The sequence below is a fragment of the Pseudopipra pipra genome, chromosome 10 (genome assembly GCF_036250125.1).
Source record: "Pseudopipra pipra isolate bDixPip1 chromosome 10, bDixPip1.hap1, whole genome shotgun sequence".
NCBI classification, from domain to species: domain Eukaryota; kingdom Metazoa; phylum Chordata; class Aves; order Passeriformes; family Pipridae; genus Pseudopipra; species Pseudopipra pipra.
Genome location: NC_087558.1, coordinates 5142921 through 5155978, shown reverse-complemented (window position 1 = coordinate 5155978; position 13058 = coordinate 5142921). Strand labels below are relative to the sequence as shown.

General features: G+C 43.9%; 1 long non-coding RNA gene across 2 annotated transcripts; it reads right to left on the bottom strand.

The window, feature by feature from the left end:
- Positions 1 to 1972: 1972 nt before the first annotated feature.
- LOC135419295 (uncharacterized) lies at positions 1973 to 9253 on the bottom strand. 2 transcript variants are annotated; one of them, XR_010432910.1, is made up of 3 exons: positions 9155 to 9253; positions 7077 to 7208; positions 1973 to 2254 (listed from the first exon to the last, which is right to left on the bottom strand). It is a non-coding gene; the product is annotated as an uncharacterized LOC135419295 (long non-coding RNA). The 2 variants fall into 2 exon arrangements; XR_010432909.1 differs by lacking the exon at positions 1973 to 2254 and adding an exon at positions 6087 to 6533.
- Between the last annotated feature and the right edge of the window lie 3805 nt (positions 9254 to 13058).

Sequence of the window (13058 nt, the reverse complement as noted above, 5' to 3'; positions counted from 1 at the left end):
AGTGGTGGAGGGAAAAAAAGCTTCAAAGGACTTATAACCCTATTTTTTAAGCCAGCAGGAGTCATACTCCTGCTTGCATTCAATTGAATGCATTAAAAATAGCCAGAGATTCATAGAACATTTTTTTCCAGTTGTGTTTTCTTAGATGTCATAAAACATCTGACTGTGCAATGCTTGGCAAGCCCAGGGCAGTGCCTCCCACAGCCGGGTGCAGCCATGCAGTGCATCCCGTGCCTTGGTGGTGCTGGAGCTGGATGTCCCTGTTCCCACTGCAGCACCCTATTTCCTACCTCCCACCCTCACCTGGAGCAGCAGAAGGTGCCTGGTGAGGCTGTGACTGACCCCAGTGTGCCTCCAGCCCACAGGGCCTCATGCCTCTGTATCCAGAAATCCCAACCTTCTCCTGCATCCCACCTGGCTGGGCACTGCTCTTTGCCTCACACTTAGAAAACTCTTTGGAGCTGGGCCAGTGTTTTGTTTTGTTCATCCTCAGGGGAGGTACACATTTTCTCCTTGCTCTTACTTCCAGTTTTTCTGGCACTAATCCCTAAGGCAAATTTACCCCTAAGGCAAATTTAGTATTTTTTCACAATGATTTTCTACAGCATTTTAAAGTGTTTATCAACTATTCAGGAGAAACACAAGCAAAAGAAAACAAACAAAAAAAAAATCCTGCAATCACTGCTTTAAAACCATTTCTACAGAAATTTTATTTTAAATAACTTTTTCTGACTTTATATAATCTAGAGAACACTAAATATTTTTATTATAACCTCTTTTTCTTTTTTGAAACGGAATCTCTACAAACAACAGCACTTCCCATCATAAGACATTCTAGGGGTATAGGAGAGGCAGTTTGTTAAAGGAGAGAATATATGGAGAGACCTAAACCATCAAAAATAATTGGTGCTATAGAAAACTACCTCTCTCACAAACACTGTGCCAGTATCAGGACAGGTGCAGTACACTCAGTGCCACTGAGATGTGGGATTCAGGGTGTGGTGGAGCAATAAAGGGAATTCTTACTGTTAACCTAGGAATTTCATTACCATCTAATTTCAGTCTGAGGTTTTTAATTAAGAGATAATAATTCACACTTATAGCCAGCAGAGGGAGCGTTTAAAGCAAAGACTGGTTTGAAAAGGTGTAGCACATTTCTAAAACCACACTATAACACCAAAAGTGTAATTTGTGGGAACTGCACCAAAACATTTGTGGCAGCCCAGCCGTGACTTGTGAATTCATGCACAGACAAGGCAGAAAAGTCACACTAATGGGAAATTACTCAGATTTCTTGCAGAAAAACCCAAACAAACAACCTCCTCATAACCACTCCATGCCAGGGATGCCCCTGAAGTGTCCAAGGCCAGGTTGGACAGGGCTTGGAGCAACCTAGTGTAGTGGAAGGTGTCCCTGCCCATGGCAGGGGGCTGGAATGAGATGAGCTTTAAGGTCTCTTCCAACCCGAACCATTCTGTCATCCTGTGATTCTGTGATTCCTCAGCATGAATCATTCAGCCCTCAGAATGCCCTAAGGGGTTTTTTTAGGTAATCTGGCTGTTAGTTCAGATTCAGTGACCCAGATGGTGTGTGTGTGGTTATCTAGGTCTCACTGCAGCTGCCCGTGCATGTCTCCCGTCTGCAGAGCTGAAAGAGTTGGAGAGTGCGCCAAGGGGAAGTCTGCTTCCCTGTGCCCAGGGAATGGCTACGTGGTTGTGGAGGGTTGTATTTGCGGGGTTATATCCACTGCCTTCACAGATACTTGGCTGTGTCAGTGAGGGATGCACAGAGGCATAGCAGCATCTCCAAAAACCTACGGAGAGCTGTTATTGCCCCTGGAAATGGTGCATTTCGGCCCCCAAGAGTACTACCTGGAAAAGTGTGGCTATTTCTGCCCTTATGCCATGGCATTTCTGCTCTTTTAATGGTGCATAAGGCAACTCACTGTTTGAAAAAAAGCAATTTTTACAGCCCTTGTACACCCTGCTGCTGATTCTGTGGGGAGGAGAGGGCCTCTCTGAGAGCCCCAGCGGCAAAGCAGCTCTGATGCTCTGCTCTGGGGCCTGTGGGAGCCTGGGTTACTTGGCACAGCCAGCTGCTGTTTGGGTTATTTTAGCTGTCAGATGAGTTCCCTTTGATGTTTTCCACATTCAGCCATGTGCAGACACTCCACACTGCCTTACCTGCCGTCGCATCCTCTGCTCCAGCACTTTCCTCCTCCCTGTGCTGCAAACGCGTTGTCGGTTATGGAGCACTGCAAAGGCAGAACAGCTCAGCAAAGCAGCAGCATACATTTAGTATGACTGTATCCACTTACAAGGGTCTTTTTCCTCCCCAAAAAATCCCATGCTGAGCAGCATGCAAAGGCAGGAGCCAGACACGCTGCCTCAGCCCCCTGTGCAGCCGGAGAGGCTGGGCGGGAGGGGTCAGGGTCTGTGCCCAGCCTTGGCGCTCCAAAGACCTCTGAGTTTCCTTTTGCATTCCTATTTTTCATCACAATTTCCTCTGCAAAAGTGAAACAGAGCTTACCAGCCTTCCCAAAAACCATAGCATTACATTGCAAATCCTGCTTTTGGTCATCTGTGTGGTCGGTCAAAAAAGGGAAGATGCCAGTTGTTATTTTACAGTCACAAGGAGCCAACTAGTTAGTTCAGGTCCTGTGTGATCTGCTAAGATATCAGGCAAATAGTCAGAAATCATACTGTGGATTTGTGTTTCATGTTAAACACCAGAGTGGTTGCATACAAACAGGGCATCTGATATGTTAGGAATTTCTTTGGACACAGATACAGACTTCATTGGGTGTTGGCCAACTCTACAGTAGAATTATGAAAATCAAAGACAGGGATACGAATGTGAAAAAGCCTATGGTCCTTTAATTCAGGCTAAAATGATGCTATTGGCATGAATTTGGGCTCAGGCCTTCTAATTTAATGAGTGTCATCATGTTGACCTCTTGGGCTGGTGATCTTCCCACCTGACTGAGCTTCCAAGAGAGTGTCTGAGTTTAAGCAAGATCTAAAAAGGTCTGCTGTCCTGTCACCTTGAGGCAGATACATATGCTTACTTACCTCAGCCACCCATCCCATCTCTTTGGGCCTTCACTTGAAAATGTAAATCCCAATTCTAACTTAATTTTCAGTGTCACTTTGAAATGCAACTTTAGCTGGAGTAGAGTTTAGTTTTACTGCATCACCTCTCCTAGGCCTGCCCAGAAGAGTATCTCCTGAGCTGTAAAAAGTCATTTACGGTTTACATGTTAACCCAGCAGAGCCAATACATCTGGGCGCTCTTCCTCCTAATACTTCCTCAACAGACTTGTTTGCAAACCTACAGTTGGGTAAGGGCAGCAGGATTAACTCAGCACCTCTTTGTCTCAGGTGACCAGAGTCACCACACTTTTCTTGCAGGCATCCAAGCAACTCAGCCTGACCCAGTCTCAGTTCCTGGAGCCGGGGCTGGGAGCAAAACCAACTATCTTTCAACTTTCAAATCAATCAGGGCACAGGAATCATTAAAAGCTAATCTGTGCCAGGATCCATAATGAAATTCTGAAGTCATTTATTCTCCAGAAGAAAAACAAGTTAAAGCAGAAGGCGCTTTTCCTGTTAATACTTCATCCTTTCCAGAAGGGACGCCTCAGGAGCCAGGGGATCTTTACTGTGTGGGAAGGAGGACACTGGGGAGAGGAAAGTTGAAAAGCAATGAAGCTGGCAAGGGTTGAAGATCAGCTAGGCTAGACTTTCACGCACCCACTAGCCCTGGGAGCTGGAGCGCTCCCATGGGCAGAGCCGGTCCCAGTGGGGCAGGTGCAGCTGTTCACCCCAGGTGGGACAGAGGGGAATTCCACCCCTGGTGGCACTGCTTGCTATCCTCCTGAGCTGGCCTGGACACTTGCCAGCCCTTCATAGACGGTAAGGTAAAACAATGAAGGCATTTCCTCATTTAGATTCTCAGGAAGAGATTGTGAATTTAATCAAAACAGATAGTTGGGCAGCCTGGGGAGCTCCTCCTCTGCTCCCAGATGAAGCTAGAGCAGCCAGAGGTTGGGATTCATGACTAGCCCTGTGCTTACCCACATGTGTGGCGCTGACACCATATGATTTCTATAGCCTGTGCAAGGCATTGCAAAATCTGCCAGTTCACCAGAGTGTCAGCACTGTTTACTCAGGCAAGGATTCTAGTAGAAAAACACACCATCATGAGCTGGCACTTGCCCTAACCGAGCAGGTTTGCTATTTTTTTCCTTGACACTGCTCCTACAACACCAAGCTGCTGCAGGCTTGGGAGCATGGACAGACCTCTGAAAACATTATACTCCTCACAGCAGCTGAAGAGACCTAGCTATTCAGTAAGGAAGAAATTAGATCACTGACACACTGGCACTTTAGGAGGTTAACTGCAGTCTGCTGAATCCAACAGACTGGCAGCGTCCTGAGCAGCTCTGAACCCACAACTGATGGAGAAGGAGCCCCAAGAGCCCAGCAGGGAGCTGCTGCCCCAGCCACAAGGATCTGTGAGCACCCAGTATCTCCTGAACTTTGTCACAATGAGGTTTGAATAGGGATACAGGTAACTCAGATTCTAAAAGCCCACGTTATTTGTAGTTGCTTCATCTAATGTGCTAGTGAAAGAACTGCTGACATAAGAGCAAGGAGAGCAGTGTCTGGAGCAAACAAACAGGGCGTAAATGCAATTTTACTGTACTCTTCCAAAAAGGCAAACTACCATGCAGGTAAGTAAGGCCAAAGCTTTTAGACCTGGTGCTTTCCACAAAATAATAAATGAATCAGCCAAGGAGAGAAGAACACAGGATCATTGGCCCTTATCTGCTCCACCCGGCCATTCAGTTTGTTTCCCTTTCCCTGAAATGTTTGAAAATAAATGAGCCTGTGTGGTTTCAGTAGAGTACTTCAAATATTAAACAAGCCTGCTGCTCACAACTAATAAGGAAGGAGGCTGGCCAAAACGCCCTGCCTGTTTACTGACTCAGCCGTGCCCTTCTGGAGCCGCTGTAACTGGGAGGGTCGGCAGCACTCAGGCAAGGGCATTAAACAGAAATCTTGGGAAATGTCAGGGGCTTGTGCAAATCACGACAGTTTTGCCCCTCATCAAAGTCTTTTTAGTGGTATCCAGATCTCACCAGCCAAAACCAAACCCCTGACAATTAAGGAAAAGAGCACTTTCACGTGCTTTGAAGTATTCCATGTATCTGAAGTTTTGTTTGCCTGCCCTGAGTGTAGAAAGTTTCATTTATGTTTTCTCTCTGGTCTACCTTGAGAAATAAGTCCAGCTGGGCAAACTTGCCTGGTTTACACACTCTTTTATGACCTTTATCAAAACTAACAAGAACTGGTAAAATGCTGCAAACAGCCCACAGTCAGAGATATCACCTCTCCTGGCACCACCATTCTTAAAAATGCTGTTCTTCCACTATATACCTCTAATTACAGCTTTTTGTTATTGTTGGGATTTAATATCCCAGGTATTTCGCATGTTTGCATGCAGCACAGCATGCAGGGCTGGAAATGCAGGCCCTGGGTAAGGAAAAGTCAACCTTATCCAGCCTGTTCTGTTTTAACTCTGCAGAGGTGCCAGCCTGTCTGTATTCCATCACCTAACTGGAGATGCAGACATGTCACCACAGAGCTGGACTTCTCCAGATTCATCTTTCTCACCCTTTTTTTTTTTTCTCCTGCCTTTACCTCTTTGTTCTCTAAACATTTGTTTTCTGTGGAAACACTTTCTTGGTGGCAGCCCCAGGTAGAGAGAAAGTTTAAAACTGGAAGTGACAGGGATTTCTGTGAGGTCTTTGCAGTAACATCTGTTACAATACTGTATTTCTACTAGAGGTTAATAGATATATTTTTACAGTATTTTGTGAACAAGTTCCACAACTCTAATATGTATTCTCACCATGAAGAAGGCCATAAAAGTCAGGGGATGTAAAAGCACTAGCATTAGGCATTCTTGGATTCTCAGTTTCACTGATAAGGCAAATAACCTGAGTTTACAATGTTAATGTTGATACCTTTTCAGGCTTTCTTATCTTTCCCTCCCCCCCCCCCCCCAAATATTTTCACAGGGAAAGAACTGCAGGAATTTGCTCCTTGCAGGATATCCTCACCATGGCTCTCAAACCTGTGCTCCCTGCTGAGGTGTGTAGGTAGGAAGGATCTGTCCAAATCCCCATCACCTGAGCTTCCTCTTTCTGCTTTTCATCACAGTTGAAGCCAACTTTGTTTACACACAGAATTGTGTTTACACACAAATATTTTCCAGGGTGTGGCAAGCCAAACACACTACCTACTGACATTTTCTAGGTCTCTGCAAACGTTTTCAAGCTTGAATAATATTTGCTCAATTCAAGTTCAGACCATATTCACCAAGAAAAGTCAGGTAAGATTTTCCACCATGGTGACATCTTCCTTTTCTTTCCTTATACAATCAGAAATGCAACTTTTTCATTCCAATTAATGTAGTTTTCTGAGAAAAATAAAATCTGTATATGAAATCTAATAGCACAGGTAGATCTGCAGGGAATAACAATATGAAGGAGAACATCGTCAAGCATATAATGATATTTTTTTTGTATGTTTGCTACAGCTAATGCTTTTAATTGCATTTTCCAGTTTAATTCTAGTAGCCAAAGGCTCAATGCACAAGGCAAATGAAAGGCAGGATAATTGGCATGCCCAAGTGCTTCTTTTCAACATAAATCAGGCAGAGAGCAAATATGAGTTGAGCAAGGAGATCACTGTGTTGCGGTTTAATTCACTCAAGATTTTGTTGAAATTAATTTTACATTGCAGGATGGAAAAACAGGCATGGGAAATGCATTGAAAATGTCAGGAAGGACTGGAGCCACAGTAACCCCCTTCCACATCACCGTTTCACACAAGTGTGAGAAAGATTTGTAAGCAGACTGACTGGGGAGGAAGTAGATCAGACAGAGCACCTTGGCTGGGTGCACCTCTCCAGTCCCTGCATGTCTGAGCTGCTTTACTGAAAGATTCTTCTGTGATTGCAGGTGCAGTTATAAAAGGCTTTTGAAACAAAAAGTCATTCCTACAAACCTGACAGCAGCAACTGATTTAATTATCCACGCCCAGCTGTTTTTTTCAAGGCATCAGTCCTGCAAGTACACAAGGTGAACTATCACACTACTTCCACAACTGCTGCACAGCTGGTTTTATGTACCCAAGGAGCTGCAAGGAAATGATTTTGACTGTAAGTCCTTGAGGGCTAAGATTATCTTTATGGGCTTGGACAAATACACAAACACATTACCAGAGCTTTGTTTTTAAGTCTATCAGAGCTGCAAGGTGAAATAAGTAAAAAGACAAGTACTTTTCCTTGAGTTTTAAGTCAGGGTGGGTTTTCTGCTGTTTGATCTATAAGTCCAGCCAGAGCAAATACTTTCTAAACTGCAGATATTCACTAAGGGTAATAATTCACTCATTTAAGTCCTATGTGCTTATTGTTTGAAGATAGAATGAATAGGTATTTTTTGCTTATCAACACTGCAGAGCTCACATGGTTTCTTTGGAGAGAAGAAAAAGCTTTCTTTGGAAAGCTCTGATTCTCTAGTGCTTTGCATGACAGCAGCTGAAACACAGCTGGGCAAATTCCCTGCTGGTGTTACCTGAAATATTTCTATGAACTTTGAAAGAGTTTCACCCCTTTAGGCCAGTAGGCAGTTGACTCTACTGCACGTGCATTATGTTCAGAGTTCCAAAAATTTTGCAACTCTTCACCGGGGGGTTTTTTAGCATTTGTTACTGACTATAAAGAAAAGCATGTCTGTGTTTGGCTTCACTACAGATTATTTGGCCTCTCTACAGATTATTTGGCCATCTAACCTAACAAAACACTGCAGCGATGCTGTTGATCACATCCAGTTTTGGAAAGCCACGCTGTGTTGAGTACAGTATTTCCAGGCTGTAAGCCATAAAACAAGCCTGTTCCTGCTGCAGTTCATGTGGCTTTTGCTGTGAACCGGAATGAGGGCAGGCCCAAAGACATGGTCCCAAAGACACTCACACATATTTCAAAACTAAAAATCATCAGCTGCAAAAACAAAACATTTGGGGAAACTCCAATCAGGGAGAAAACTGCCAAAAAAAAATCACTCTGTGTTTACACACAGTTGTTTTTATTTCTGCTCTGTGGGCTGGCCCAGGGCAGGGACAGGTGAGTGCTGGTTCACGGGAGACAGTAGGAGCAAGAAGCTGAGTGACAGGACACTCCCTTTTCAGTGTCAACAAGCCATTACTTTGTCTTGGCTGCAATGTAAGGTTGTAACCTGACATTGCAGTGCTTGTTCCAATAGATCCCTCTATGCTCCTGAAGGCCATGACATTTCTCCCTGGTTTGAGGATAATCCCATTAGCTGGGTGAGTCTCCAGCACAAATCGTGCCTCTGTGATTTCTGCAGGGATCACTCCTGTACCTGAGTCTCAGTGCATTTACCTGCTGATGTCTCAGTGCAGAGATCTGTAGTATCTTTACTCACTTGTATATTTACTCTCAGTTCAGAGCAGTATTACTGCGAGCACTTATTTACAGTCAAAAAGGTGGTGTTAGAAAGGACTAAAAAGCCAGATGTTCCGTGTTTATCCAGTATCGGTGATTTCATAACACTTAGTTTGCAAGTCATGACCAGATTATTTCAGCTGCCAGCAGCACAGCTCAAGCATCAAGCTCTGTTCCCTCTGCTCAACACACTCACAGCTCTGAACTGAGTGGCAGGAATGTTAAATTACCACGACCAGGAAGAAATGATTCAGAAATATATATATTTTGCCTTTTGAAGACGGGGTTTCACAAATAGGTAGCACATACTTTAAAACCACTCCTTGGGGCAGCAGGGTTCAGCCTGTGGAAGCATTCAGCTTCGTGCTGAGTGGAGCCTGATGCTGACCACTGGCTGACCTTTTTGCTGATGCTGCCTCTGTCAGGATAAAGCACACATCCTTCTGCAACAGATCTGGCAGCATTGATACTGCTAGATTAATTAATAGTGTCTTAAGCTGAACACAACATAAGGCTTTTATATTTACTTGAGCTAATGCTTGCTGTACCTTAAATTTCTGTTCAGAAGATATATATCTTGTCCCTTATCACCCAACACACCCTGCTAACTTTCTCTTACCTTTACAAGACTTTTGTACTCTGCTGTAGCAGCTGAGACTCCACCAAAATTCAGAAACTAGGTGAGAAACTTTGGAAGCCAGGTCGAATATTATGCCTTCTATCTATATAAAACTGAGAAAAAGAAAGAGGTGACTACAATAGATTTTGCAAGAACTGCAAAGTCTACAGGTCAGTGTAAATACACACTAAACATACATCAAGCCTCTGCTCCAGGCTGTCAGAAACAGCAAAGTAACCTGGCAGGGATTTTGGAGAGCTACATGCTTACCAAATAATGCACTGCATTCGCTTGAAAAATTAACATTCTCCAAGTTAAGAAACTGTAATAGCAGGTGTCTTCCATACAAAACAGATAATTGGCTCAGCTACAGTAGTAGTCCATCTGGGGATGAACGTCATCCAGAGTATTTAAAGCACAATAAATCAAAATTTTGTTAAAAGCACCACACCAGGATTACTGTACACTGGGAGGAATTACATCTGTAATATATACATATATTTTAATATCTATGTGCAGGTTCAGATAGCAGTGTGCATTCATTCACAGAATAGACCTCTATATCTATGTAGACATGTAGACTTTAAGTCTGGAGCAGCACCACGTTCAAGGATTATCTGATTAGCAGAGTTTTTAAGTAATCTGTTTCTCATGATATTCCTTTCCTCTGCAAAGAAAGCAGAGGTTTGTTGAGGCATCAATAATTCAGTCATAAAAGTCAATTCCCTCAAAGTGCTTTTCAGGCATGAATTCTTCATAATCTGCCTGTGGGGGCAATGGGTGCTGGGATTTCTTCTACCTGATGGTCCCCTTGAAGACAGGGACACACTGTGGTAGAAAAGTTGAATGATCTGGCTAAAGATTTCAGAGAAGAAATCTGACAAAGAGCCCAGCATAGCTCTCAAGAGCTCTGGGCTGGCAGGTCTTCCATGGACCACACATATCCATCAGTTTGATGCAGTTCACTGTCTACAGCAAAACCTCCTCATAGAAATAGGTGAATAATCAAGCATCTATTCATAAATGTGTACTTCTTAAAGAAAACTAAAGTAAAATTCCCAGCCCTAAAACCTATAGTAAGAAGTTCAGAGCTCAGAAAAACCCAAAGGCAAGGGAAGGGAACACCAGATGCTTTGTCTTCAGACCTCTCAAGACCCATCAGCTTGGCCCTCCAAGGAAGGTGCAGCTATTCAGCCTTCAGCCAGATTTAGCCAAGAAACCATGAGGTCAGAGGGAGATTTTTCCTCTGTCCTAGCCCTCCATCACAAGCAGTGACAAGAGCTGTGGGCCTCTGGAGGCTGTGACACCTGGACTGGCTCTAAGGAGGGGAATGAAGAGAACCAGTAACTCACAGACTCACATCTAGTGGGATGCAGGTGAGCACCACCAGTTTAAAAGTCACACTGAAGACACGCTGCCCACTTGTATGTTTGCAAGTCATGCCTACAATGTAGAGCATCACTGAACTGCTTTGCTCACACAAAAGTCTGGAGTTAAAACTGTTACATGGCCAGGAGGATCAGACACATCCTGAGTCAGACCCAGAGCAAACCAGGATAACAAACGAGGAATGCAACTTACCCTTCAGGCTCTTGTTTTGATTTGAAAATGCAAAAGAAGCAGAAGTTACTGCTTTTCCCTACAACTCTTGCCTCTGGAACATTTTTTAAATTCTGGGGATTTCCTGTGTTGCATTTTAAGAACCATTCTCTGGAGCCCCTAGCAGTCGCTGGCTGGCAGTATTGCCTCTCTCTGGTTGAAGCAGACACTTTTGAAAGAGAAGAGGTTGTTAAACCTATCCTGATGTGCTACAGGTTCTTTTCTGAGTAAGGCAATGATGCCTCTGTGAATCACCGCCTCCAGCCTTCAAAAAGATCCAGTGTTGAAGAAAACTGATTCACTTTTAGCACAAAGAAACTTAAAATCCAAAGCAACTTGCTAAGTGGTTACACCAGATTCTCCCAGCTCTTTCTCCTTGTGGCAGACTCAGCATTAAAATTCCCAAAGGCAACAGAATCAACCTGATTCCTGCCACTCTGGCATTACTCTTGTTCTTCCTGCAAAGCTGTTTTTGATGCTGGGGATCAGAGACCAGCCTCAGGGACATGTTTAGTGGAGATGAAGCATTGCTAATCTACACTGGGACTTTAATCTGGGCTGGCATCTGCACTGGTCCAGTTTGGATTGGAGCCTGTTCCTACACAGCACTCAGCAGAGGCAGGAAAGGTTGCACTTGTTTGATGGAGAGAAGGGGATTCCTCTCTGTCCTTAACCAGACGAAGCATCAAAACCCAGCTCAGGAGCTTCAATGCTTTAATACAGGGACTTAGCTCTTTCAAAACAAAACAGTGCCTTGTCAGCAGGCAGGAAGCAGTGCTTGAAAAGGGAGTTTGAACAAACACTGTGCTCACATCTTTCCCTCTTACCAAAACTTTACTGCCTGCCAGCTTCCATCTCCTGCTGCCCTAGTCCTCCTCCAGACTCAGACCCCAGTCCTGAATTCTTTGTGGGAAACTTCAAAGGGGTTTAGTGAATTGTCCTACTAATTATTTGTAGGCATATTATCTGCAATCTCTGCTATCCCCATCCACCTATTGTGTTCCCCTGTGCAATAAAAGCCTATGCAGCCATAGGAGGCAAGCACAAGAAAACAAACAGATAACTGTTTATCGGGACCTATCTGATTCGTCATACAGCAGTTTGTATACAGCAGTTTTCAGGAATGTGTGTGTGATTCTTCCTAAAAAAAATTTGATTCATTCTGAGTGTGGGCATAGGTGGCAAATCTGAGATTGCTGCAGGCATGGCAGCCTGGGGAGAGCTGCTGTGCACCTTCAGTTACAGCCTCAAGTGATCCTGAAAAAATTTCAGAACATATAAAGAGGATATGACTATAAAAAAATAGGCTGTGTATGGAACAATTATAAAGTATTTCTAACTTCTACCCTATTAATGTCTTGCAAAGATGAGGAAATTGCATATTTTTGCATTCCATGCAAAAAAAAAGGATTCTCTAAACAAGCATCTCTTGCTTATGAACAGTGGATCAGTTTTAAATGATACAAACTAAACAGCACCTCTTCCTTTTGACAGAGAGGCAGTGGTGGTAAATGTGTCTTAAGAAGATGCATTGAATAAAAGAAAATAAAATTATGTACAGAGCTGAGCACTCTTTGGGTGCTCACTCCCAACATCTCCTCTTGGGCAATGGAGACAACACTGATAACTCTTCTGTCTAGATTTGTTACAGCACCTCATTGTCTTCTGCTATCCTGTAATTTAAATAAAATCTGCATATCTGTCAGCAATCAGCAGAACAGTAGCACTGGCAAACTGTGGTGAGTTCTATAGCAGTCTCACTGCTCACATTAAGATTGCAATTTCACACTGCATTCTCCTGTTTCAGTTGATAACAATGAATTCTAAGGTCCCATGTTTTCTGTTTTAAGAGCTAAGCTGCACTCTCAGATCTCTGTTTACAAGGCACATCTACCTCATGATATTCACAGCTCAGACAGGGGATGTGCCTCCCCAGCTCCACTTTGCACCTCTCCAAGAGATGTTATATGGAAAAAGGACCTGTATTTCCCTAAACAGGGTAGGTAAAGTCCTTTACACAGCTGGTCACTGGCAGGAGTGACATCAGCACAATTTACATCTGGTTGGAAGTGTTGGTGGAAGGAGGTGTGTGCATGACTGACCCACTGCCCAGCCTCTGTTCACTAAAGGGCAGCTCAGGCCACAGCCTTGGATGGAGGCTTCTCACTCTGCCCTGCACCTCCTAAGCCCTTAAACAGATCAGCAAAACTCTCTGTGTCACCACGCCATAAACCAGTTGGGGAAACTGAATTTTCCTTTCAAACCCAGTGAAAAGAAGCTGGGCGCTAATAACTGATATTGCCAA